This window comes from Anolis sagrei, chromosome 7, assembly GCF_037176765.1.
Source record: "Anolis sagrei isolate rAnoSag1 chromosome 7, rAnoSag1.mat, whole genome shotgun sequence".
NCBI lineage: Eukaryota > Metazoa > Chordata > Lepidosauria > Squamata > Dactyloidae > Anolis > Anolis sagrei.
The window spans coordinates 24,437,752-24,462,581 of NC_090027.1; the positions used below are offsets into that span (position 1 = coordinate 24,437,752).

General features: G+C 44.4%; 1 pseudogene; it reads left to right on the forward strand.

Moving 5' to 3' along the window:
• The first annotated feature begins 46 nt into the window (after positions 1-46).
• Positions 47-23,638, forward strand: LOC132782594 (N-acetylglucosamine-6-sulfatase-like; annotated as a pseudogene).
• The last annotated feature ends 1,192 nt before the right edge of the window (positions 23,639-24,830 follow it).

The window sequence follows — 24,830 nt, forward strand, 5'->3', positions numbered from 1 at the left end:
CTTGGCTTCCATTGGGTCAGAGCAAAAGGGGGTGGGTCAAGGCAAGCAGGTGGAGTTTGCAAAGCATCATATGACCCAAGGGAGGCAAAAGGGCTCTTCCAGGAAGCCTGGCTGCTTCTCCGCCTCCTTCTGCCGGACAGGAGCCCATGGGGAGCCCCACCAAGCTTGGGGCTTGGGGCCCTTGGCCCTGGCTCTTGCTGGCCGCCTGGCTCCTGGGGTCAGCAGCAGGAAGGGCCAAGGGCAAGGACAACATCCTCCTTATCCTCACCGATGACCAGGACCTCCAGCTGGGAGGCATGGTGAGTGGGCTGCGTCTACACTGGGGAACTCATGCACTTTGATACTGCTTTAACTGGCAGGTATCTATATAGAGCAGGCATGGGCAAACTTCAGCCCTCCAGGTGTTTTGGACTCCAACTCCCACAATTCCTAACAGCCGGTAGGAGTTGGAGTCCAAAACCGGAACAAATACCCTCAATAGCAGGCATGGGCAAACTTCAGCCCTCCAGGTGTTTTGGACTCCAACTCCCACAATTCCTAACAGCCGGTAGGCTGTTAGGAATTGTGGGAGTTGGAGTCCAAAACACCTGGAGGGCTGAAGTTTGCCTATACCTGCTATTGAGGGTATTTGTCTAGAGGTAGCCTGGCTGTTGTTGCCTGGAGGCAGCCTCTCTCTCTGTCCCTCCTTCCTTCCCTCCCTTTCTCTGAACCCTTTCGGAAGAGAGACAGGGGGTAGCCAGAGGGATAGACCAGCCACCCTCTCTCATGCCTCTCTCTCTCTCTCTCTGCGGTTGGTTCCCCCCCCCCCCCTCTTCCCTCGTGGCTCTGTATAGGCACACTGGCTCTGTATAGGCATTGAGCTTTGTGGGGGGTAAGTTCTTTCCGGTTAATTATTATTATTATTATTTGCGTGAAGGACATAAATTGGGTTGTTAGGTGTCTTGTGTCCAAATTTGGTGTCCATTCCCCCAGTGGTTTTTGAGTTCTGTGAATACCACAAACAAACTTTACATTTTTATTTATATAGATAAATCCATATACACACATACATAACACATATTCATATACACATGCACGCATACATACATACATACGCATACATACATATACACAAGCACACACAAATATACTCATACACATGCACACACATGTAAACATATATGTATGTGACAGGAAGTCATAGGGAGGATGGAGCAAGCTTGTTTTCTGCTTCCCTGGAGACTAGGACGCAGAACAATGGCTTCAAGCTACAAGAAAGGAGTTTCCATCTGAACATTAGGAAGAACTTCCTGATTGTGAGAGCTGTTCAGCAGTGGAACTCTCTGCCCCGGAGTGTGGTGGAGGCTCCTTCTTTGGAAGCTTTTAAACAGAGGCTGGATGGCCATCTGTCAGGGGTGCTTTGAATGCAATTTTCCTGATTCTTGGCAGAAGAGGGTTGGACTGGATGGCCCATGAGGTCTCTCCCAACTCTATGATTCTATATACAGATGCATTGCCCACCTTGATAACTTTTAAAAGCCATGCAGCCTAAAAGCCTGGCTTCTTCCTCCCTACAGGAAACCTTTGTGAGGAGGTGTTCCATAGGCTACATTGTTTCATGTCTGGAATTTCTGTTTTCTGGGGGCCATAGCTAGTGCATATATATATGGAGCCTTCGGTAGCACAGCGGGTGGAGAGTTGGTTAAGGTTTTCAGGATTGTGGCCCAATGTGACTATTTATTCCATTCCATTTTCAGACACCTTTGAAAAAGACGCAGATGCTGATTGGTCAGTTGGGGGCCACGTTTGCCAATGCGGTAAGCTTTCCTGGTCAATGCCATTAAGGACTACTTGACGGAGTTGAATTCTATGGAGGAAACCTCGCCATATTTCCCAAGACAATCTAGCCATCCTTGCATCCTTGATACTTGGCGAGATACACTACAGAATAATACATGAGGTCATTTTGGCAGCCAGTGCTTGCAAACTACTGGGGTAGCAATGGGAAGGCAAAGTCGGGCAACCGGAAGAGATGGCAGTGTCGGAAGAGACCACATGGGCCATCTAGTACAACTAAAGCACAATCAAAATATCCCTGACAGATGGCCAACCAGCCTCTGTTTAAAAGCCTCCAAAGGTGGAAGGAGCTTCCACTACACTTGGAGTTCCACTGCTGAACAGCTCTTCTTACGCTCAGGAAGTTCTTCTTAATGTGCAGGTGGAATCTCCTTTCCTGTCATTTGAATCAATTTCTCTGAGTCCTAGTTTCTAGGGCAGCAGAAAAAAACCTGTTCCCTCCTCCTTACATTCTTTCACATATTTACACATGGTTCTCACATCTCTCGACTTTCTTTTCTGCAGGCTAAACAGACCCAGCTCTTTAAGACACTCTTCAGAGGGATTGTTCATGTTTTCCAAACTTTTGATCATTTTAGTTGCTCTCTATCTTGTCAGTATCTCTTTTGAACTGTGGTGGACACAGTCTTCCGGGTGAAGAGGTCTGACAAGAGTAGAATATAGAGGAACCATAACTTCCTCTGCTCTAGACACTAGACTCCTTTTGGTGCAGCCCAAAATTCGAAGAGAAGCAATCTTTCTTGTCCTCCCAGCTTTGCCTTCTATGTCCTTTGACCATTCCCTTCTCATGGCACCCAGCCTGCCCTGTAATCTCTTCTAAGGTGACATGCTTCTGAAGGCAAATGGAGATTTTTTGGGGCGAGTGGACAACAGAGTAACTTAATAGCAGCAGCGTGACCCAGCACCAGTAGCCCAAAGTGATAAAAACAATGCACAGAGCAATGTTATCTCTGCCATAGGAGACTTTTCTTTATAGCAAAATAATAGGGTTGCATTATTTACAAGAACAAGGTTTCCATGACACAAATAAAGTTGAACCTTCACACTGGAGCTTCACACATGAAGCCTTCTCATACCAAGGCTTACCTCGCAGGCTTTAGGCCTACCTCACATAGAGGCTTCTCTCACAGACTAAGGCCTACCTCACACTGATAGGTCTTCTCACAGAGACTTTTCTCCCACTGATGCAAACTAACACAGAGGCCTACTAAGCTACACATCCTTATATTGAACTGGAGCTTCACACATGAGGCCTTCTCCCACTGAGGCTTACTTCACACACAGGCTTCTCTCACAGACTGAGACTTTTGTTTCACTTATGCAAACTAACACAGAGGCCTACTAAGCTACAGGCACACCTGCTTATATAAACTGCTGAGTGATTGTATCCATTTAATCCTTTCTGTGCTTGACTCACATTTTTATAATTAAAAATACCTAGTTAATATTTAATATTTCCAACAGAAATGTCTCCCCGTACAGCCTTTGGGGTTGGAAGAGAGATTACTTCGGTGGAAAGACATTCAGTCAGCCCTCTGCATGCCATTATGTTTGGTTTCTATGTTTTGTGTATATTGTTTATATGCTTTGATTTTTTATACGTTATTGTTATGTTGTTTATTTTACTGCAATTTGTATTTTTGTATTGTAATTTGTTGTTCGGGCTTGGCGCCATGTAAGCCGCTCCGAGTCCCCATTGGGGGAGATGGTGGCGGGGTATAAATAAAGTTTATTATTATTTATTATTATTATTGGGGCACAGAATGGCCAAGAGGACCTAGAGATTGCTAGGCAGTTAGGAATTAGGAGAGTTAAAGTCCAAAACACCTGGAAGGAGGGCTGAAGTTTGCTCATGAGTCGTCATCATTTCTCAGCACTCTGAATAACTAAATTCACAGTGAATAACCATAATCTGCAAAAGTCAAGCCCCCAAATGTGGTGGGCCAACTCTTTCTCTATACCAGAGATCCTCAAACCTTTTAAATGGAGGGCCAGGTCACAATCCCTCAAACTGTTGGAGGGCCGGATTATAATTTGAAAAAAACATGAATGGATTCTTATGCACACTGCACATATTTTATTTGTAGTTCAAAAAAACCCCACTTATATATAATACAATAATTAAAATGAAATTCAAGATGAGAGCGGAATATTACCTTCTACACCTACTAGACTTTAAATTAGAGCGAAACAAGGAGATGCTCCTGTACCATCTCTCTGCTGCAGCGAGAACAGTGTATGCTAGCAAGTGGAAATCAAAAGATCTTCCAACAATGGAGGCCTGGCTGATAAAAATTTGTGATTTCATGGAACTAGATTCTCTGGCAAATATGGTCTATGATGTTAGTAATAATAGCAAAATCGATTGGCATCTGTTAAGACAGTATATAAAAGTCAAGAGAAATGTTATATTGTGATTGATATGGTTTATTTAAAGGTTAAAACAGGGAAAAGACGACGATGTTAACTGTAACAAGAATTTAGAGTACAAGTTTTTGGTGTGTATTTACCTCGTGGTCTGTTGGGAAGTCCACTTGTTACTTGTATGTGTGCCCCTGTACCCACCGTTCCCTCCCTCACCCCCTGTCGTCCCCCCCCCCCCCCGCTACTCCGAGGTATGAACTTATAGAGGTAATACTAAAGGTTCGTTCGGGGCAAGGGAGATTCCTAGTGTATCTGTATCTCCGAGTAACTGTATGTGTAAGTGTAATTGTATATGTGTATAATCACCTGGAGTTGTGTATAATATGTGGAAATTCACAATAAAAAATTATATACAAAAAATAATAATAATTAAAATGAAGAACAATTTTAGCAAATATAAACTCATTAGTATTTCAATGGGAAGTATGGGCCAATTTTTGGCTGATGAAATACGATTGTTGTTGTGTATTTTCAAGTCGTTTCAGACTTAGGTTGACCCTGAGGGAGGGCTGGGCAAATGACCTTGGAGGGTGGTATTCAGCCCGCGGGCCTTAGTTTGAGGATCCCTGTTCTATACCAACTTCTTGGCTTTCAGTTTGCAGTGACGCCGCTGTGCTGCCCAAGTCGCAGCAGCATCCTGACCGGCTGCTACCCCCACAATCACCTGGTGAGGAACAACTCCTTGGAGGGCAACTGCAGCAGCCTGGTCTGGCAGAAGTTTCAGGAGCCCTACACCTTCCCAGTTTATTTGCAGAAGCAAGGCTACCAGACCTTCTATGCGGGCAAATACCTCAATCAGGTAAAGAGGGAAACCTGGTGTTGCCCAGATAGGAGATCAATGAGTAATGTGTGTTGGGCAAGTGGGCTTATTAACAAAAAAACCCTCCACATAAATGTACAGCAGAGTAACTTATTAGCAGCAGCGTGACCCAGTACCTGTAGCCACAAGTGATAAAAAGAACAAAAACACACAGACCAATGTTATATCTTCCTTAGGAGGCTTTTCTTTATAGCAAAATGATATGGTTGCACTATTTATAAGAACAAGATTTCCATAACACAAATAAAGTTCTTTATAGTTCCTTCTTTGCTTCCACGCTGGGCTGCTTTCTCATGTAGATGAACAGCTTCGCTCTCAGAGAGCCTCTTCTCACACTAAACCTACACAGGAGCTTCACACAGTAGCCTTTTACGCACAGCAGCCTTCACACTGGAGCTTTACACAAGAGGCCTTCAACCAGGGGATTCTCTCATCGAAGCCTTTCACACACTTAGGCCTATTAACATGAAGGTTTACCTCACACTGAGGTCTCTCTCAAACTGAGGCCTCTCTTAAACTGAAGCCTCTTCATACCGAGGACAACTAACACTGAGGTGTACTAAGCTATATGCACACCTTATATTTATTTATTTATCGTGTCAGCCAAACCGAACATTTTTGACAGAACAAACAAACAAACATACAAAAGACACAGAGTTTGCAAGCTTGGTAGTTGATTAAATGTTCTTTGACCAGTATCTGGCCACTTGAAGTGTTTCTGGTGTTGCCGCAAGAAGGTCCTCCATTGTGCATGTAGCAGGGTTCAGGTTGCATTGCAGCACTTGGTCTGTAGTTTGCTCTTCTCCACACTCGCATGTCATGGATTTCACTTTGTAGCCCCATTTCTTAAGTTTGGCTCTGCATCTTGTGGTGCCAGGGCGCAGTCTGTTCAGCATCTTCCAAGTCGCCCAGTTTTCTGTGTGCCCACCTTCTTATATTGAACGGTAACTTTTACTGAGTCATTGTATCCATCTATATAAATAAAAATGTAATGTTCATTTGTGGGAATAACAGAACTCAAAAACCAGTGGACAAATTGACACCAAAATTGGCAGCAAAACACATTCTAATCCAATCTATGTCCAAAAAACCGTAAAAAAAAAAAGGGGGGGGGGAATAACTTAAAACTCCCCAAAAAGAAAAATGCCTTAAAGAGCATACGCAAAAGCCCCTCTCCCCATTGCACGAGAAGAATGAAGCACCAACCGTTGTGAGGGAAGAGAAGCCTCGCCATGGAGTCCCTTTCCATGCAGGAAGGAAGAGTCCTTTTTTCTTTTGGGGAGGGATTGAGGAAAGGAAAGAGGGAAGGAAGGAGAAGGCCTGGCCCAACGGAGGGATGGGGGCTTGGCGAGGCAAGCCCTGGCAGCAGCTGGAGCCACTGCAGCAGCTCCATGAGGCCCACGTAGCTACCAGGCAACTCTTCCCCCAAGCTTCCCCCAAGACCAGAGGATTGCAAGGCAAGCCTGACTGCATGAGCAGCTGCACACTGCCCCGCCCCCATGAGAAAGCCAGCAACTCTCCCACTTGGGCTACACATCCCCCCTTTCACTCCCCCCCCCCAAAAAAAACCCCTTTAAAACCCCTTACAAACTGTCCCAGAGGAAGGAGGGGAAAGAAAGGGAAAGAAGCAAGGAAGAAAAGGATTGGTGAAGAAAAGAGAAGATTATGAATTGAAGGAAAGGTAGAAGGAACGAAAGAGGGAGGAAGGGAAAGGAGACAGGGATGGGAGAGGAAAGGAAGGGAAGAGGCAGGGAACAAAGAAAGAAAGGGGGAAACTGGTGAAGGGAAGAGAAGAATATAGAATCAGAGAGTCCTAGAGTTGGAAGACACCTGGTGGGCCACCCAGGCCAACCCCATTCTGTGAAGAAGCAGGAAAATCACATTCAAAGCACCCCCAACAGATGGCCACACGGCCTCTGTTTCGAAGAGGCTTTTTGAGTGTTTTGGCCAGCATGAATATAACTGAAAAGCCTTGCAGCATCAGTGGCTGCTTCTCATTACTTTATTTTCCATACCAACTTAATAGCCTGGCTTCTACTAGCCAGCAGGAAACCGTAGGGGGGGAGGAGTTCCCTTGCCCAGAATCCTCTGTTTTCTGAGGGCCACAGCAACACGTGGCTGGGTACAGCTAGTTTAATAATAATAATAATAATAATAATAATAATAATAATAAAACTTTATTTCTATTCTGCCTTATCTCCCCAGAGGTAAGGCAGATTCCAAATATAAAAGGCAAACATTAAATACCAGAATACAACAACAGTACATCCATAGTAACGAAAATTAGCAATCCTTTCAGTGCTTGACTCACATTTTTGTAACTAAAAATATCTAGTTTTTAATATATCTGATGATGTGTGCTTTCTCTGTGTGTGTTTTCTTCCATCCCACCTGTATCTGCTTGTGTTATAACTGGCACTCCCTGTTTTGCAGTATGGAGACGCTAAAGCTGGAGGCGTTCAGCACGTCCCCTTGGGCTGGACCTATTGGCTAGGGCTGGTGAGTAACAAATATCAACCCTCTCTTCTTAATTTTCAGGGATACATGAAGCAGATGAGTGAGTGGGCTGTGACTTGTTTCACTTCATCCTCCGTCAGTCCCAGTCATCAGTATTGGTCCAAACTAGAATACAATCTACCCCAAACACAAGAGCCTTGCTAGATCAGGCATATCTCGTCCTAGAATTCTATTCCCTGTTATCAATTAATGAAACTTATAAGAACTTTTGTGCATGTCGTCATAGGTGGGGAATTCCAAATATTATAACTACACCCTTTCATCCAATGGACGTGAGGAGAAGCATGGGGACCTCTATGAGGAGGATTACCTTACAGATCTCATTGTGAGTAATTCTATGATGTCTTACTGTCAGGATCACTATATCAGCCTGGGACTGGCTGCTTCGGTTCTACCATAACGAAGTGAGGGCAGGGGGAGGTTGGGGAAGGTAGTTTGGGTAAGACATCCATTTTGTGAGGGAAATTGAAACTGCAACTAACAGACTGTGACCACAGTGTTTGGCCACAAGGGGGTGGGTGGGAGTTGGGGCTGATATACGTGTGTGTGTGTGTGTGTGCGTGTGTGTGTATACACACACACACACACACACACAGGAGGTTTGACTGGGAAAACTTTAGAACTGTCATTTTAGGATTCTGGAAAGAAGGGACACAGGGACAGAAAGTGAGGTGAAATCTTCCAAACGGGCACAGACAGCAAAAAAAAAAAAAAAATTAAAAAAGATACAGGGATGTTAACACTTCCCTATGCTATCCAAAGATATGTGTGTGGCTGGGGTTTGTGATGAAGTGTGTATTTTAACCTACAATTATGTATAATTATAGATCGGTGTTTAAAAAGGGTAAGTATTTAAAATAACATAACTGGGGGGATGGTAGCCAGCTCAGCTCATTCTGAGCTGGGTGCCATGGAAAAAGGGGCGGAGCCAACTGCCACTTGCAGGGCAGGCATTTTAAAACGGTCAGTCTGTAGTCTGAGAACTGCAGGAAAGGCTGGTTCTACAGTGTTGAGAATCAGGGAAGCAGTCTGTAGTCAGAGAACTACAGGGAAAGGCTGGTTCTACTGTGTTGAGAACCAGGAAGGTTTGGGCTTTTAGCCTGTGTGGTTTAGATAGGTCAAGTTGACTTATTTAGATTAGTAGTTAGTGTATGAGCAAAAAGCGGGGAGAGAACCCCAGTAAGCATCTTTACTGCAACAGAAATAACTTAGGGAAAGAATAAGCTGGTACCTGAAGTGAACTGTTAAGGAAAGAAACCCAGTTTGAAGAAAAATAAAGTTAAAACCTGTTTAGTAGAAGGAACAGTCCTCTCAAGAGTTGCTTTATGAAATGTTATAAATGTAACCTCTAAAGAAATGTGCCTCTAGTAGTTAAGAAACATTGAAACCATTAAGCTTCTTCTATACTTTAATAAACTTGTTACAGTTTCTCTTAAAGCCAAGTCTCTGTTATGAATACTTTCAAGAAAGCCCACAAAATATTACAAGCTATTAACTGTGTTATCAATTTTTTAAATCCATTACTGATTAGTGATAGCCCTACTGCTTCTGGTGTTGTCTTTACAAAGTGGTAGCGTCGTTACAAATTGGTGGCATCTTTGCAGGGTTACATGTAATAAATGTACCTGTTCCAACTTACATACAAATTCAACTTAAAAACAAACCTACAGAACCTATCTTGTTTGACTGGATGTGGACCAACAAGCTGAGGCTTAATCCAGACAAGACAGAGGTCCTCCTGGTCAGATGTGGGGCTGATTGGGGTATAGGGTGGTAACCTGTGCCCGACGGGGTTACACCTGAGGATCCATACAGGTCTGCAGTCTGGGGGTTCTCCTGGATTCATCGCTGATCCTTGAGGCTCAGGTGTCAGCCAGCTGTGACTGTACCTCGAAAAGCCTGACTTGGCAATGGTGGTCCACACCTGTTACTTCTGGATAGCCCATGAGGTCTCTTCCAACTATGATTCTAGAATGGACTGTTGCAATGCACTCTATGTGGGGCTGCCTTGGAAGATGGCTTGGAAACTGCAGTTAGTGCAAAGGTCGGCAGCCAGGCTATTGAGTAGGGCTAGCTATAGGGAGCATCCCATGCCCCTATTAAAGTATCTCCACTGGCTGCCAACATGTTTCCGGGCCCAATTTAAAGTGCAGGTCATTACCTATAAAGCCCTATATCAGGGGTCCTCAAACTAAGGCCCGGGGGCCGAATACGGCCCTCCAAGGTCATTTACCCGGCCCTCGCTCAGGGTCAACCTAAGTCTGAAACAACTTGAAAGCACACAACAACAACAATAACAGCAATGCTATCTCATCAGCCAAAAGCAGGCCCACACTTCCCATTGAAATACTAATAACTTTATATTTGTTAAAATTGTTCTTCATTTTAATTATTGTATTTTTAAGTGTTTTTGCACTACAAATAAGATATGTGCATTGTGCATAGGAATTCATTCATCATTTTCAAATTATAATGCGGCCCTCCAACAGTTTGAGGGACTTTGATCTAAAAATAGATACCAACAAAATTACATTAATTGAGGCATCCGTTGGTTAAATTTTTCGAATATTTACATAAAACTGTAAGTCAACATAAGACTGTCCAACTCTGATTCAACCATTATTCTAACTTTCTTCAATGTAAATATGCTTACGTATCCTTCCAATAATAATAGAGTAAAATAATAAATGTAATAGCAACAATAATAAAGTAAAACAACAACAATAATAATAACAAAAACAACAACAAAGTAAAATAATAAATAACCTTGACTCGAGTATAAGCCGGGAGAAACTTTTTCAGCCTAAAAAAAGGACTGAAAAACCAGGCTTATACTCGAGTATATACAGTAAATAAATTAATTAAACATTTAGGACATGTTTACTACTAGTTCTAATAATAGCAAACAGTTAAAACATTAAAACTAAAAAGGTATTTACAAGTCAACAGGTCTGAGGTGGTGTTTGAATCAGAGTGTTTAAGTGCTGGTTGAATTAAAATTATTATATTGCGCAATTCCACAAGTTAAAAAGGACCTATATGGGTCTAGTTACTGTCAGGATCTGACAATAACTGGACCCATATTTGTGGGTTCAGCTTTTATACAGTTGGCCTTTCATATTTGTGGAAGATTTGATTACTCACCGATTTGAGCAATATTCCTGTGCTGGAATTTGATCATAGAATGCCATTGGAAGACCTAGAAGTTCCTAGAGAAAAGGCTTTTCTAGGCATTTGTAGATCCTCCAGCAGAAGTTGAGCATAGGGTCACACTGAAGGTCAAAGAAAGTTTTGGTTATTTGTGGCTTTTCCATTTTCATAGTGGTCCTGCGCCCCAAAGTGGAGGACCTTCTGTGTGTGTGCTTTTACAAACACACACATATGCTCATACCATTACCGTCCGCATCATTCTGCATCTTCTCCCAATATCAGCCTCTTTCCCTACCCGTTCCATCTCATCTCATTTCCTACTACAGACCAACCGGAGCCTGGTGTTCCTCCAGAAGCTGTCTCGCCCTCCATTCCTTATGGTGTTAGCCCCTCCAGCCTCTCACTCCCCATGGACTGCAGCCCCACACTACAAGTCTGCCTTCAGCACTATCAAAGCACCCCGTAATGGAAGCTTCAATGTTTATGGGAAGGTAAGCTCCAGGCTGAAGGGTTTGTTGTGTTCCAGCTTCTATCCTTTGTCCTCAATGCAAGGGCTGTAATGCATGGCATAGAGCAGTTGTTCCTTCTGAGGTTACCTTTGGAGAATCTCCACCCAGTAGTTTACCTGGGGACCTACGGATAGAAGGAGTATTGCCATAATACACACCGTATTATTGTAGGGTCAGGAGATAATCAAAACCCCAAAGTAGAGGATACGGTGAGGCATTGAGAGCACCATTTTGAGCCTTTATAGCAGATGTGAGGTATATTTTGGGGGAGGAAGAGAGGCCGCCCCGTACACACACTGTTTCTCAGCCTTCCTCATGCTGCGACCCCTTAATGCAGTTCCTCATATTGTAGTGACCCCCAATCATAACATTGTTTCTGGTGCTACTTCATAACTGTAATTTTGCTACTGTTATGAATCATAATGTAAATATCTGATATGCAGGATGTATTTGCATTCACTGGACCAAATTTGGCACAAATGCCTGATACACCTAAATTTGAATACTGGTGGGGTTTGATTTTGTCATTTGGGAGTTGTAATTGCTGGGATTTATAGTTCACCTTCAATCAGAGAGTGTCCTGAACTCCACCAACAATAGAATTGAACTTCCATGACCAAGAGAAAGTACTGGGAGGTGGGCATTGACCTTGAGTTTTGGAGTTGTAGTTCACCTCCATCCAGAGAGCACTGCGGACTCAAACAATGATAAAGCTGGACCAAACTTGACATGAGTACTCAGTATGTCCAAATGTGAACACTGGTGGAGTTTGGAGAAAATAGACCTTGACATTGGGGAGTTGTAGTTGCTGGGATTCATATTTCACCTACAATCAAAGAACATTCTGAGCCCTGCTAATGATAGAATTGTGCCAAACTTCCCACATAGAATCCCCATTTTTTGTTTTGGTCATGTCAGGAGTGACTTGAGAAACTGCAAGTCGCTTCTGGTGTGAGAGAATTAGCCGTTGCCCAGGGGACACCCGGATGTTTTGATGTTTTCTCATCCTTGTGGGAGGCTTCTCTCATGTCCCCGCGTGAGGAGCTGGAGCTGATAGAGGGAGCTCATCTGCGCTCTCCCCAGATTCAAACCTGTGACCTGTCGGTCTTCAATCCTGCCGGCTCAGGGGTTTAACCCACTACGCCACCGGGGACTCCACAGAATCCCCATGCCTTGAAGGGACTCACTGGCACGAGCCTACCTCAAGCCTCTCATGCTCTCCCTCACCCGCACATGTGCACCACACTGCCATGCGCTGAACATATCTGCTCAGCGCACCTGAGCACACCTGGAATCTCTGAAACAACCCTCCCCTTGGCTGAGAGGCCAGCCAATCACAGTGGAGGAGGACTTTAGGTGGGAGGATTTGCTGTCTGTTTCCAAAAAGAAATAGGACAGGCGGAGACATCTTCAGCCTTCTCTGCCAAAGGGGTTCCTAAGACCATCAGAAATATGTGTTTTCTGATGGTCTTTGGCGACCCCTCTGAAACCACCCTGTGACCCCCTCAGGAGTGCTAACCCCTAGGTTGAGAAATGCAGTTCTAAAGACCACTGTACAGTATTAAAATGAGCCTAGGTCATTGTTAAGTCTTTATCACAGGGGTGAGAAATGGAAATTTGGATCAACTTCCATCAGCCTCTTCCTTTTTTAGGACAAGCACTGGTTGATACGGCAAGCGAAGTCTCCTATGTCTAACACATCCATTGAGTTCCTGGACAGTGTCTACAGGCAACGGTAAAAAAGGGGGCCGGAACAGCACTGTGATGGAGGAGCAGGCCATGCTGAATGCACTTATTCGATGTGGTGTAAAAAGAGAGCCAGTGGATTACAAATATTACTCATGTTTTTAAGCAGGTGGCATTGAGGAGAGCTTCATGAGAACAGGTGTCTAGGGTGGTACCTTAAGAGCAATAGGAGTTGCATGCAACGTGTCTGGTTATTTTTTTGGAAAGGCATGACTTTTTGGGAAAACGACGCCATAACCTTTTGAAAAATGGCATTCACCATAAACTTTTGGGAAATGAAATCTCCCCAAAAAGAGTTAAAAACTCACTTGAGTCAACCTTCTCCTTAGTGGTAAATATTCGCTAGTATTCATGCAAGGCAGTTAGGTTTCTTAGCTGTTAGACTGATATACCATATATATTTGAGTATACGCTGACCCGAATATAAGCCGAGGCACCTAATTTTACCACAAATAACTGGGGAAATGTATTGGCTTGAGTATTGACCCACTTGAGTTCTTTTGTTTGTGTGGAGTGAAGGGGCACCATGAGTACAGGATCAATAATGCAGCAATGCAACACCTTTTTCTGGTTCCAGGTGGCAAACCCTGCTATCTGTAGATGACATGGTAGAGAAGGTCTTGCTTCAGCTGAAATCACTTGGCCTGCTAGATAGCACATATGTGTTCTACACATCGGATAATGGGTACCACACAGGTGAGTCATAGCCTGCTGCAATTATATGTAAAATAGGGAAGATGGTAGCTGCATTTTTTGTCAGAGCATACCAGGGAATGCTGCTGGTTCTCTTGGGCCTCTCAGTGGTTTTTGATACCATTGACGATAGTCTCCTGGACCGTCTTTCCAGGATGGGGCTCGGCGGTAGTGTTCGGCAGTGACTCCAGTCTTTCCTAGAGTGTTGGACCCAGATGGTGGAGCTGGGGGACTCTTGTTTGAGTCACTGGCCTGTAGGGTCAATCAGGGCTTAATTCTGTCCCTCATACTGTTTAACATGTACATGAAACCACTGGGAAAAATCACCCAGAGTTTTGGAGTTCGGTGTCAAATTTATGTAGATGACAACCTATTATTATTTTTATTATTATTATTAACTTTATTTGTACCCCGCTAACATCTCCCGAAGGACTCGGTGCGACTTACAAAGGCCAAGGCCCTCAATAAAACAACAGCATAACAAATACAACAATAAAACTCATAAAGCAAACCAATAAACATTAAAGCAATAACAATAAAACATTAAAACAATACATCATGACACATTTAAAACTAGGGCCGGGCCAAATGTAATGAATAAAATTAAAAGTGCTGGACATGACAGGTGAAATGTAAGAATTTTAGGGTAGGTGCAATGTGCAGGCAATCTTAAATCTCTAGTAAAGTGCGTTTAGGACATGATGCTGGGAGTTTCCTATTCTGGAAAGGCACACTGGAACAGACAGGTCTTTAAGCTCTTGCTAAAGACTGACAACGTTGAGGCTTGTCTGATGTTCTTGGGGAGAGAGTTCCAGAGTCGGGGAGCTACCACAGAGAAGGCCCTGTCCCTCGTCCCCACCAAACACGCTTGCGACGCAGGTGGGATCGTGAGCAGGGCCTCTCCAGATGAACGGAGGGATCGTGCGGGTTCATATACGGAGATGCGGTCACGGAGGTAGGCGGGTCCCAAACCGTTTAGGGCTTTGTAGGTGAGCACCTGTACCTTGAATTGGGAAAATGAACGGCAGCCAATGGAGCTCCTTAAACAGGAGGGTTGACCTCTCTCTGCAAATACAAAGTGCTGGTTGTTACCTATAAAGCCCTAAATGGTTCGGGTCGAGGCTATCAGCCAAACCGCATCTCCCTATACAGATCACCTCATGCACTGAGATCAGAGGAGGGGGCCTTGCTCTTGGTCCCACCCCATCACAAGCACGGTGGGAACGAGAGGGGGGGCCTTCTCCATGTTTCCCCAGGGATTTAAATGTTTTTGTTGACTATGGCATTGAATGTTTGCCTTTCTGTATGTAAACTGCTCTGAGTCCCCTCGAGGAAAGAGGGGAGTCTATGAATAAAGTATTATTTATTTATTGTGCTTAGTCCTCAATTGGGCAGAAATTAGATCAGGATATATTTGTACATCTCCATCTGATTGGCAGTAGATCAGTAAAGATTTCTTGATTCTGAATATAACAGGAGAGCCAGTGTGGTATAGCAGTTTGAGTGTTGGACTATGATTAACCACAATTTGCATTTTGTATTAGGAATCCTGAACTTTAATTAGTTAAGCTGTGTGAAAAGCCTGACTGCTGTCTATGTTGCATTTATCCAAACTGTTAGACTCTCTCTGAGCAGGAAGACTGTATTGCTTACTGTGGCAACTTGTGCCTCGGTTGCACCATTCTTCCATTGCCAACTCTATGCATATGGTTGACATTAAGAAAAATATCAACAGCAGCCACCATTTTTTAACTCCCCCAGGTCAGTTTTCCCTGCCCATTGACAAGCGACAGCTTTATGAGTTCGACATCCGGGTGCCATTGATGGTGAGAGGCCCTGGCATCAAACCAAATCAAACATATCTGGTTAGTGAACCAATTTTCTCTTCCTTTTCTGTTCTTTGACTTAGCTGGGAGAGTTTAAAGCTGGATGAATTGAAAGAGTATCTGCGAATGTTCACATTGAGACTGACACCAGAACAAAAACACTTATGTGTTTCTTTCTTTGTTGGGTTTTGCAAAATGATGATAATCTGTGCAAAACAGCCTTAGGTTTTGCCATACCATTAAGAAGCCGTAGCACTGAACTAAGTTAACTGGATTGCCCATAATTCTTCCTTCTACTGTCTCCTTCTCAGGAACCTGTTCTCAATATAGACCTGGGGCCTACCTTCCTGGACATTGCTGGAATTAACGTATCTCTTACTCCCATGGATGGACGGTCTTTCTTGCCCCTGCTGGTAATAGCATTTATTTATTTACTTATTTGCCATGTCAGAAGCAAATTGGGAATACAGTTATAATGTATAGTAAACCAGAAACAAAGCTATTTATTTATTGATTGATTGATTGATTGATTGTGTCATCAGCAACCAGACAGTTGTATTACATTTTCAACAAAAACAAACAAACAGACAGACAAAACACAGAATTTGCAAGCTTGGTAGTTGAGTAAATGTCCTTTGACCAGTAGCAGGCCACTTGGAGTGCCTCTGGTGTTGCCGCAAGGAGGTCCTCCATTGTGCATGTGGCAGGGCTCAGGCTGCATTGTAGTCAGTGGTCTGTGTTTTGCTCTTTTCCACACTCGCATGTCGTGGACTCCGCTATGTAGCCCAATTTCTTAAGGTTGGCTCTGCACCTCATGGTGCCAGAGTGCATTCTGTTCAGCGCCTTCCATGTCACCTAGTCTTCTGTGCGCTCAGGAGGGAGCTTCTCATCGAGTCTCAGCCACTGATTGAGGTTCCGGCTTTTCGCCTGCCATTTTGGACTCTCACTTGCTGAAATCTTCCTGCAAGTATCTCTGGAGATCCTAGAAAGCTATTCCTTGATTTAAGATGTTGGCATGCTGGTCGGTGGTCTGGAGATATCACTGCCTTGTTCCTTTCATTACAGGCTGTTACTTCCTGAAAAATATCAGATAGTGCAATACCGGCTAAACAGTATAGTTCCTCCAGCAGCATCGTGTGATAATGTGGCATGTCTCATTAAGAGCCATATCCACTGTTTTAATGTGGTGAGATGTATTCCACAGTGGGCGTGCGTATCCAGCAACGTAGCTGGATACGCACAAGGGTAGATGTCTTCACTGTGGTGGTTGTGATCCCCAGGTTATACCTGTCAGCTTTCATATGATATTGTTTCTAGCACCCACTTTCTGCTTGATATTCAAGCAGTGCTTCTTGTAGATCAGAGCACAGTCCAGGGTAATTCCCAGGTATTTGGGTGTGCTGCAATTCTCCAACGGGATTCCTTCCCAGGTAATCCTTAGAGCTTAAGATGCTTCTTGGTTCTTAAGATGAAAAGCACACATCTGCATTTTAGATGGATTAGGAATCAGATGGTTTTTCCTGTAATAGGCAGTAAGAGCACCTAAAACTTCAGAGAGCTTCTGTTCAACCATTTCAAGGCTCTCTGCTTGAGCGGTGATGGTATGATCGTCAGCATAGATGAAACTCTGTCCCTTCTGGCAGTGAGTAATAACATGTCTAGAACATTGGAATCATGTCTGAACAGGGAAATTGAATAAATAAACTGTTTTCTGCAATCCTGCAGACCAGTTATTTTTAAATTGGGTTTTTCCCCCTGTAACAACTTTTTTCTGCTTACTCATGCTGTAGAAGTTCTCTGCATTGGATTCTGGGGAGTATTCTAGGATTCTCACTGGATTTTGGTCAGATTCTTATTTTAATTTATTAAAGGGATGAGAATGATGCAACCTTTCAGAACATGGCAGGCAGATGTGGATCTGGACTGAATTTTTTTCTTTGGTTCAGGTGAACAAGACACGTGGGAATGGATGGCGGTCAGATTTCCTGGTGCAATACACTGGAGAAGGGTGTAGTGTCAAAGACCCATACTGTCCTGCCTTGGGACCTGGCGTGTCAGTAAGTGCTTGTTTGGGGCATCTCTTAAAAGATCAGGCACAGGGCTGAATACATTCTCCGGACTTATAACAAATATCCAGGTAATTTAACAAACAGAGCTGGGTACTGTGTTGTCAAAGGCAACATCTTATTTCCAACAGAATTCTTTGCAGATATCCTCACTGATTGACTTTGCAGCTGCAAGGCTATTCAGTGTTAATCAAGGTGGCCAATTGCAACATTTGTCGCAACTCAGAATATATTCACCTTGCCCAAGACACCACCACACAACAAGGCTGTAGGTTTTGTAGTTTATTGAGAAAAAAGCAAAATCAAAACAGGAAAATAAAGGAGTAAAGTTCATTGAGCAATACAGAGTCTTAAATGCAAATGCAAAGTTCCCAGGTTCCAAAGGCAAATAACATGAAGTATAGTCCTTTCGCATTGGTGAAGCAAGAGTCCATGGCAGCAAGACAAAGTCTCCAAAAATCAGGAACAAAATCAAAAGTCCCAAAGAGCCAGAAGATTCCCGCAAAAGCCAAGGTAATTCCACAGAAGTTAACAGGATAAAAGCAACATTGGACTGACAGAGAATGCTCTTCGATCAGATCATTAAATAAGTTTCCCCAACATGAAAGCATTACGTTGATCTCTAGCTTCACGCTTGTTGGCAAGGCGTGTGCTTCTCCGAACTCTTAATTGCAAATGGTCCTCTCTAATCAAATCTCCACTATCTTCAAGGCCAGTTAGCTCATTATCTTCGCCCTGTCGGGCCTGGTCACCCTGGGAAACAAGAGGCCCGGAGCTCCCAGAAGGAGACTCCACCTAGAGCTCCGAAGTTTCACTATCTTTATCTAAGGCCACATTCATTTCTCTGGGGAACAGAAATGCCATCTCTTCTTCAGAATCAACACTGTCTGTTTCAACTGCCTCACTAACCGGAACATGTTCAGAAATCTTTAACCCATCATCCTCCTCATCCTGAGGAAACTCAGGTTCAGAAAGCTCAGGCTCAGACTGAGCCCCAACAACATTCACACTTGCCTCAAACAGACAAGAGTTCTTTCTCTCACCATGGACATTCCACAGATATATAAATCTTACTTTCCTAGTTTCCAACAGACCTTAAAACCTCCAAGGATACCTGTCATAGGTGTGGGCGACACATCAGGAGAAAATGCTTCTGCAGCATGGCCAGACAGCCTGGAAAACTCACAACAACCCAAAGCTGGATACTGTTATCTGGAAAAAAAAAACAGGAGCAGATAACTTCCAGGATTGAAGAGGCCACACCAGCTGCATGCTCGCCACACATTCCCTCCCCAAATCGGTCAAGAAGTGGCTCAGATCCACTCTTAGAAACATACCAGTGAATTATTGGTCATTTTGGGCCTCTCGGGGACTCCTTAGGTTGAGAAAAACTTGTATTTTTCAAAACTGGAAGTGACTGCCAGCACCCTTGCATATACACATAGGACCTGATGGGATAGAAGTGAGATAAACATGCCATAAATAAACATTGCTCTGGTTTGGCTTCTGAACAGAGGCCATATTCTATTGAAGAAACACACAGCCGTGCCCTTCTGCTGTCAGAAACATAGTGCCGACAGGTAGTTATGCATAAGCTGCGGCCACCTCTGTTCCCATTAGCCTTCCCTCGGGGGAATTTTGCTCTGGGACTAGTCGGGCTCGATATTTGCCTATGCAAAGCACATTTGCTTCCCCACCCTTCCTGTTATTTTCGTTTTCATGAAGGCTCATTAAGGCAGGTTGGAGGGAAGCCATGTTTGGAGCCTCTTTTATGGTCTTGCCCCCCTCCCTAGTGGATTCAAGTGGTCTCTGGTTACATGCTCACAATTGCCGGTGTGTGTTAGAAATACCGACACATTGAATGGAGGGAGAGTGTGATATCTACTCCCCCGAGCAGCCTCTTTGGTAGGGAAGGGAATGGAGTTTTACGCCAAGCGGAGCATCATGTGACAAAATCTTGTGTCAGGATTCTGCCAGCCAACTCACTTTGCCCTCTGGGATATAATAATGATAACAACAACCACATTTATTTATTTATCGTGTCAAGAACAGACCAAACAGTTACGTTGCATTTTTTAACAAACAAACAAAACACAAAGTTTGCAAGCTTGGTAGTTGATCAAATGTCCTTTGACCAGTAGCTGGCCACTTGGAGTCCTCTGGTGTTGCTACAGGAAGGTCCTCCATTGTGCATGTGGCAGGGCTCAGGTTGCATTGCAGCAGGTGATCTGTAGTTTGCTCTTCTCCACACTCGCATGTCATGGATTCCACTTTGTAGCCCCATTTCCTAAGGTTGGCTCTGCATCTTATGGTGCCAGAGCACAGTCTGTTCAGTGCCTTCCAAGTCGCCCAGTTTCCTGTGTGCCCAGGGGGGAGTCTCTCATTTGATTGAGGTTCTGGGTTTGAGCCTGCCACTTTTGGACTCTTGCTTGCTGAGGTGTTCCAGCGAGTGTCTCTGTAGATCTTAGAAAACTATTTCTTGATTTAAGTCATTGATGTGGTGGCTGATACCCAAACAAGGGATGAGCTGGAGATGTCTCTGCCTTGATCCTTTCACTGTTGGTTGCTGCTTCCCGGCGGATGTCAGGTGGTGCAATACCGGCTAAACAGTGTAATTTCTCCAGTGGTGTAGGGTGCAGACACCCCGTGATAATGCAGCATGTCTCATTAAGAGCCACATTTACTGTTTTAGTGTGGTGAGATGTTGTTGTTGTTTCTCCAGAAGCGACCAGAAACAACAACAACAACAGTAGTAGTAATAGTAGAAAACTGCCTCAAGTGCAAAAGACAAAGAATGAATACAGTGCAGAGCAGAAGAGAAAACTGGCAAAAGAAGGCTCTCCATGGAAAGTTCCTGGGAAAAATTGAGAGCAAAATTGACAAAGAAGGGCAGGCAGTGTGGGGTTGAATTCCAACAATAGAGAGCCATGCGTACTTTTGGCTTGATATTACAATTGTATTAAAATCTCCCTTCCTATTTTCGACAGCAATGCTTTCCTGACTGTGTGTGTGAGGACGCCTTCAATAATACCTATGCCTGTGTGCGCACACTCCATCCTATCAATTTACAATACTGTGAATTTGCTGATGACCAGGTAAGCTTGGCTGTCATCTGCCCAGGTTTTTCCAAAAGGATGCCTTTAATGAGTGACAACACCCCGCCCCAGTTGAGTCCACCCAGGAATGCCTCAAGAAAAAAGTCATTTTTTTAAAGGAGTGAAGAAAAATGGGGGACTTCAAGGAGCCTAAAGCAGGCACGATCAAAGGGGCCCTCCAGGTGTTTTGGACTTCAACTCCCACAATTCCTAGCAGTCTCAGGCCCCTTCCTTTCCTCCCTGAGCCGCTTTAGCACCCCCTAGTGGCTCAGTGGGTTAAAGGTTGGCGGTTTGAATCCAGGGAGTGGGGTGAGCTCCAACTGTTAGACCCTGTTGAGATTAACTTCACAGTTCAGCAGCAGATCAGTTGCACAACTTCAGTGCTTTTCAGTAGCTTCTTCCTGCACAGTTCTTTTCAGTCAACTGCTCCCACAGTCTGCAGCCACGCTGGAACCTTTTGCAAACACTTGAGCACATGCCCGGCCATTGTCAGTTTTGCCACTGTCTTTCTCCCAGTCTAGATGATATTACAGACTCACCACAGCACGCAGCCATATCTTGTCCTAGCAGACAGGTTCTTTAATTACATATAGCCTTTGACAAAACAACATCACAACACAAGGGGAGATATACACTGTACATGGTTTCCTTATATACAATTCATTTACACATAGCAATCTCTGATTGGTTACCAACTAATTGACTCAACTCAAACCCAGGATTGCATCATTCACAATAACCTGGAGTAGGCCAGAACACATTCCCCAAATGATTCCCCATATACAATCAACTAGCTGTCCCCTGCCACACGTTGCTGTGGCCCAGTCTGTTGATCTGGAAAATAAAGTAATGAGAAAGTGTTGGTTTCTAATATATGTAATTTCTTTATGCTTGTGGGTAAACAATATTTCTTGCTGTTTCTTTGTCAGTGTTGATGTGGAGATTGTCTGGTTTGCCCTATACTATATCTATGTGTGTGAATCATATCTATCTGTCTGTCTGTCTGTCTGTCTATCTATCTATCTATCTATCTATCTATCTATCTATCTATTCATCTATATCTATGGCTGGATGACTCTTTGTCAGGAGGACTTTGATTACGTTTTCTTGCCCTGATGAAGGGAGTTGGACTGGATGGCCTTAAGTATTTTCTGTTGGTCATGGGGATTCTGTGTGGGAAGTTTGTCCCGATTCTGTCGTTCGTGGGGTTCAGAATGCTCTTTGATTGTAGGTGAACTGTGAATCCCAATGACTACAACTCCCAAATATCAAGGTCTATTTCCCCCAAACTCCATCTCTGTTCATATTTGGGCGTATTGAGTGCTTGTGCCAAGTTTGGTCCAGATCCATCATTGTTTGAGTCCACAGTGCTCTCTGGATATAGGTGAACTACAGGAGCATCTGCAGACAACGTGGGCTCTTTAGCTTGGAGATGAGCACCACCCCCTAGAGTCGGACATGACTAGACTTACTGTCAGGGGAAACCTTTACCTTTACTAACACCCACACCACCTTTGTTCTGTTTCAGGATTTTGTAGAAGTCTACAACCTGACTGCAGACCCACACCAGCTCCTTAATGTGGCCAAAGCAGTAGACCCTTCGCTGTTGGAGCAGATGAACCAGAGGCTGATCAAGTTCCAGGCGTGTTCAGGGGCCACTTGCCGCTCCTAGGTCTCCGGTTGCAGCCCTTTCTTGCTCACTGTGCCAAGGAACCCCAGGAATCCATTTTGGATCTCACCATGACTTTGTGGCCTCAGCTCCTCCTCTCTCCACTCTTCAGCTGGTTTTTAGTTCTGGGTCACAACATTTTAATGCCACCACTTTTAACAGAGGGACAAGGTGACAAAAAGTGAGAAGGAGGATTAGATGGGAAGCCAATGACTTTCAGAGATGGGACTCCGGTTATTGTTGGACTGCAATTCCCAGAATTCCCAATCGGCATTCAATGGTCAGAGATTGTGAAGGTTTCAATCCAATGACAAAGTGAGAAGGAGGATTAGATGGGAAGCCAATGACTTCCTGTTATTGTTGGACTGCAATTCTCAGAATTCCCAACCAGCTGCCAATGGTCAGAGGTTGTGAGGTTGCAGTCCAATGGGACCCGGGGGTTCTGGCTGGGAGCCACTGCACTATACCCGATTCCTGTGAAAATTACAAGATTTCACTGACTTGTGTTTCATTGTTTATGTCTCCCACTCATGGAGGCCAGCAATTAGCAGGTCACATTTCACAGCTCAGGGTGGGCTGGGTCTACCCCAAGGAGGCCAGTTGCTGAGCCTCTACTACAAAGCAGGGATGGGTGGAACAGAGATCAGGATCTACTCTTACGTCTCCTAGGGATTTTCCCAGGATATCTGAGGCCACATCAAAATGGATTGAGATTTTTGAATGGAAGGACTTCTTTAGCTCAGCTAAGTTCTGCTGCTGGAAACATCTCCCTGGGTCTTTATGTTCTTGGGTTTGAAATGTGTTTCATTTGTATATTCTCCAGCAGAGATGGATTTAGGGTTCCAAGTAAAACAACAATGACACGCACACAAAACTTGGATATTCAAAGTTTCAAGTTAGCAGGTTTCTGGTGCATTGGCTCCAACTCATGGAAGATCCAGTCCTATCGAAGTCTGCCAACCCTTACCTCAATGGCGTGCCATGGTCAAGTCGGGAAGGATGACCTCTTCTCTTGTCTCCTGCCTTGGCTGTGGAAAGAGATTCATGTCCACATTTAGTCACTAACCTGTACACAATACCTTCATCAGATTCTTTTTTCTCTTACTAAGACCTGGAGGCTCACCATATCATTCCACAAATGTTGTGTCTTGCAAATCCTCTGTCCATGTAGAAGGTTTGCTTCAGATACTCTCACTTATCCAGTCGTGGCTCTGGCAGCTGCTGCGTTGTCCTCACTGTGCGTCTCTCTACTTTAGTGCTGTGAAAAGAAATTGAATAAAGGACTTGTTTATCTTGCTTTGCTGCTTTTGCTCTGTATACTCAGGGAGACAGAAACCAGGATGCCTTCCTTTGGGATTACAGTAAGAAATGCCAGTTCTCACTATCTTTCTGGTTGAAAAGACCGTCCACCCCGGTTTCAGGGACGGGTTGAAATTCTGATAATAAAGCAGCAAACGATGTCGGTGGATGCTGTGACACTTAATCAGGATGAAGTCTAATCGACATTTTAGGATGTTAATAATTTCAGCAGTTGTAAGCCATAGTTGCCACTCTCAGATCTATTTGTATTGTTAGCTTTTGGAAAATGTGAATCCCCAGAACCATTTGGAAAATGGAATTCATTACCTTTTTGAAAAACCAGTGGTCACAGGAAAGGCACGACCTTGTTAGAAGTCACAACCTTTGTGAAAAATGATGTTCACCAGCATTCCTGCAAGGCAACTAGCTCTCTCAGCTGCTAAATTGATGTACCTAGGTATGTCTTTGAACTGCTAGAGACAAAGACATGCCAATGCACAAAAACGCACATTTAGCACTTTCAGAAGTGTTCCTTTAGTTGCCCAAAAACATGTTCATTCGTTCAGTCGTTTCCGACTCTTCGTGACCTCATGGACCAGTCCACGCTAGAGCTCCCTGTCGGTCGTCACCACCCCCAGCTCCTTTAAGGTCAATCCAGTCACTTCAAGGAAACCATCATTTTGGGAGTTCTCCTGGATTCATCACTTACGCTTGAGGCTCAGGCGTTGGCGGTGTCCGGGAGGGTTTTTGCGCAACTAAGACTTGTGCGCCAGCTGCGACCGTACCTCGCAAAGGTTGATCTGGCTGGGTAGTCCATGCCTTGGTCACCTCTAGATTGGATTACTGTAATGCGCTCTACATGGGGCTGCCCTTGAAAACGGCTCGGAAATTCCAACCGGTCCAACGAGTGGCGGCCAGGATGTTAACTGGCGCTCCTTACAGAGAGAGGTCAACCCTCCTGTTCAAGGAGCTCCATTGGCTGCCGTTTACCTACCGAACCCAATTCAAGGTGCAGGTGCTTACCTATAAAGTCCTAAATGGTTTGGGACCTGCCTACCTGCGTGACTGCATCTCCGTTTATGAACCCACGCGCTCCCTTCATTCATCCGGAGAGGCCCTGCTCGTGATCCCACCTGCGTCGCAGGTGCATTTGGTGGGGACGAGGGACAGGGCCTTCTCT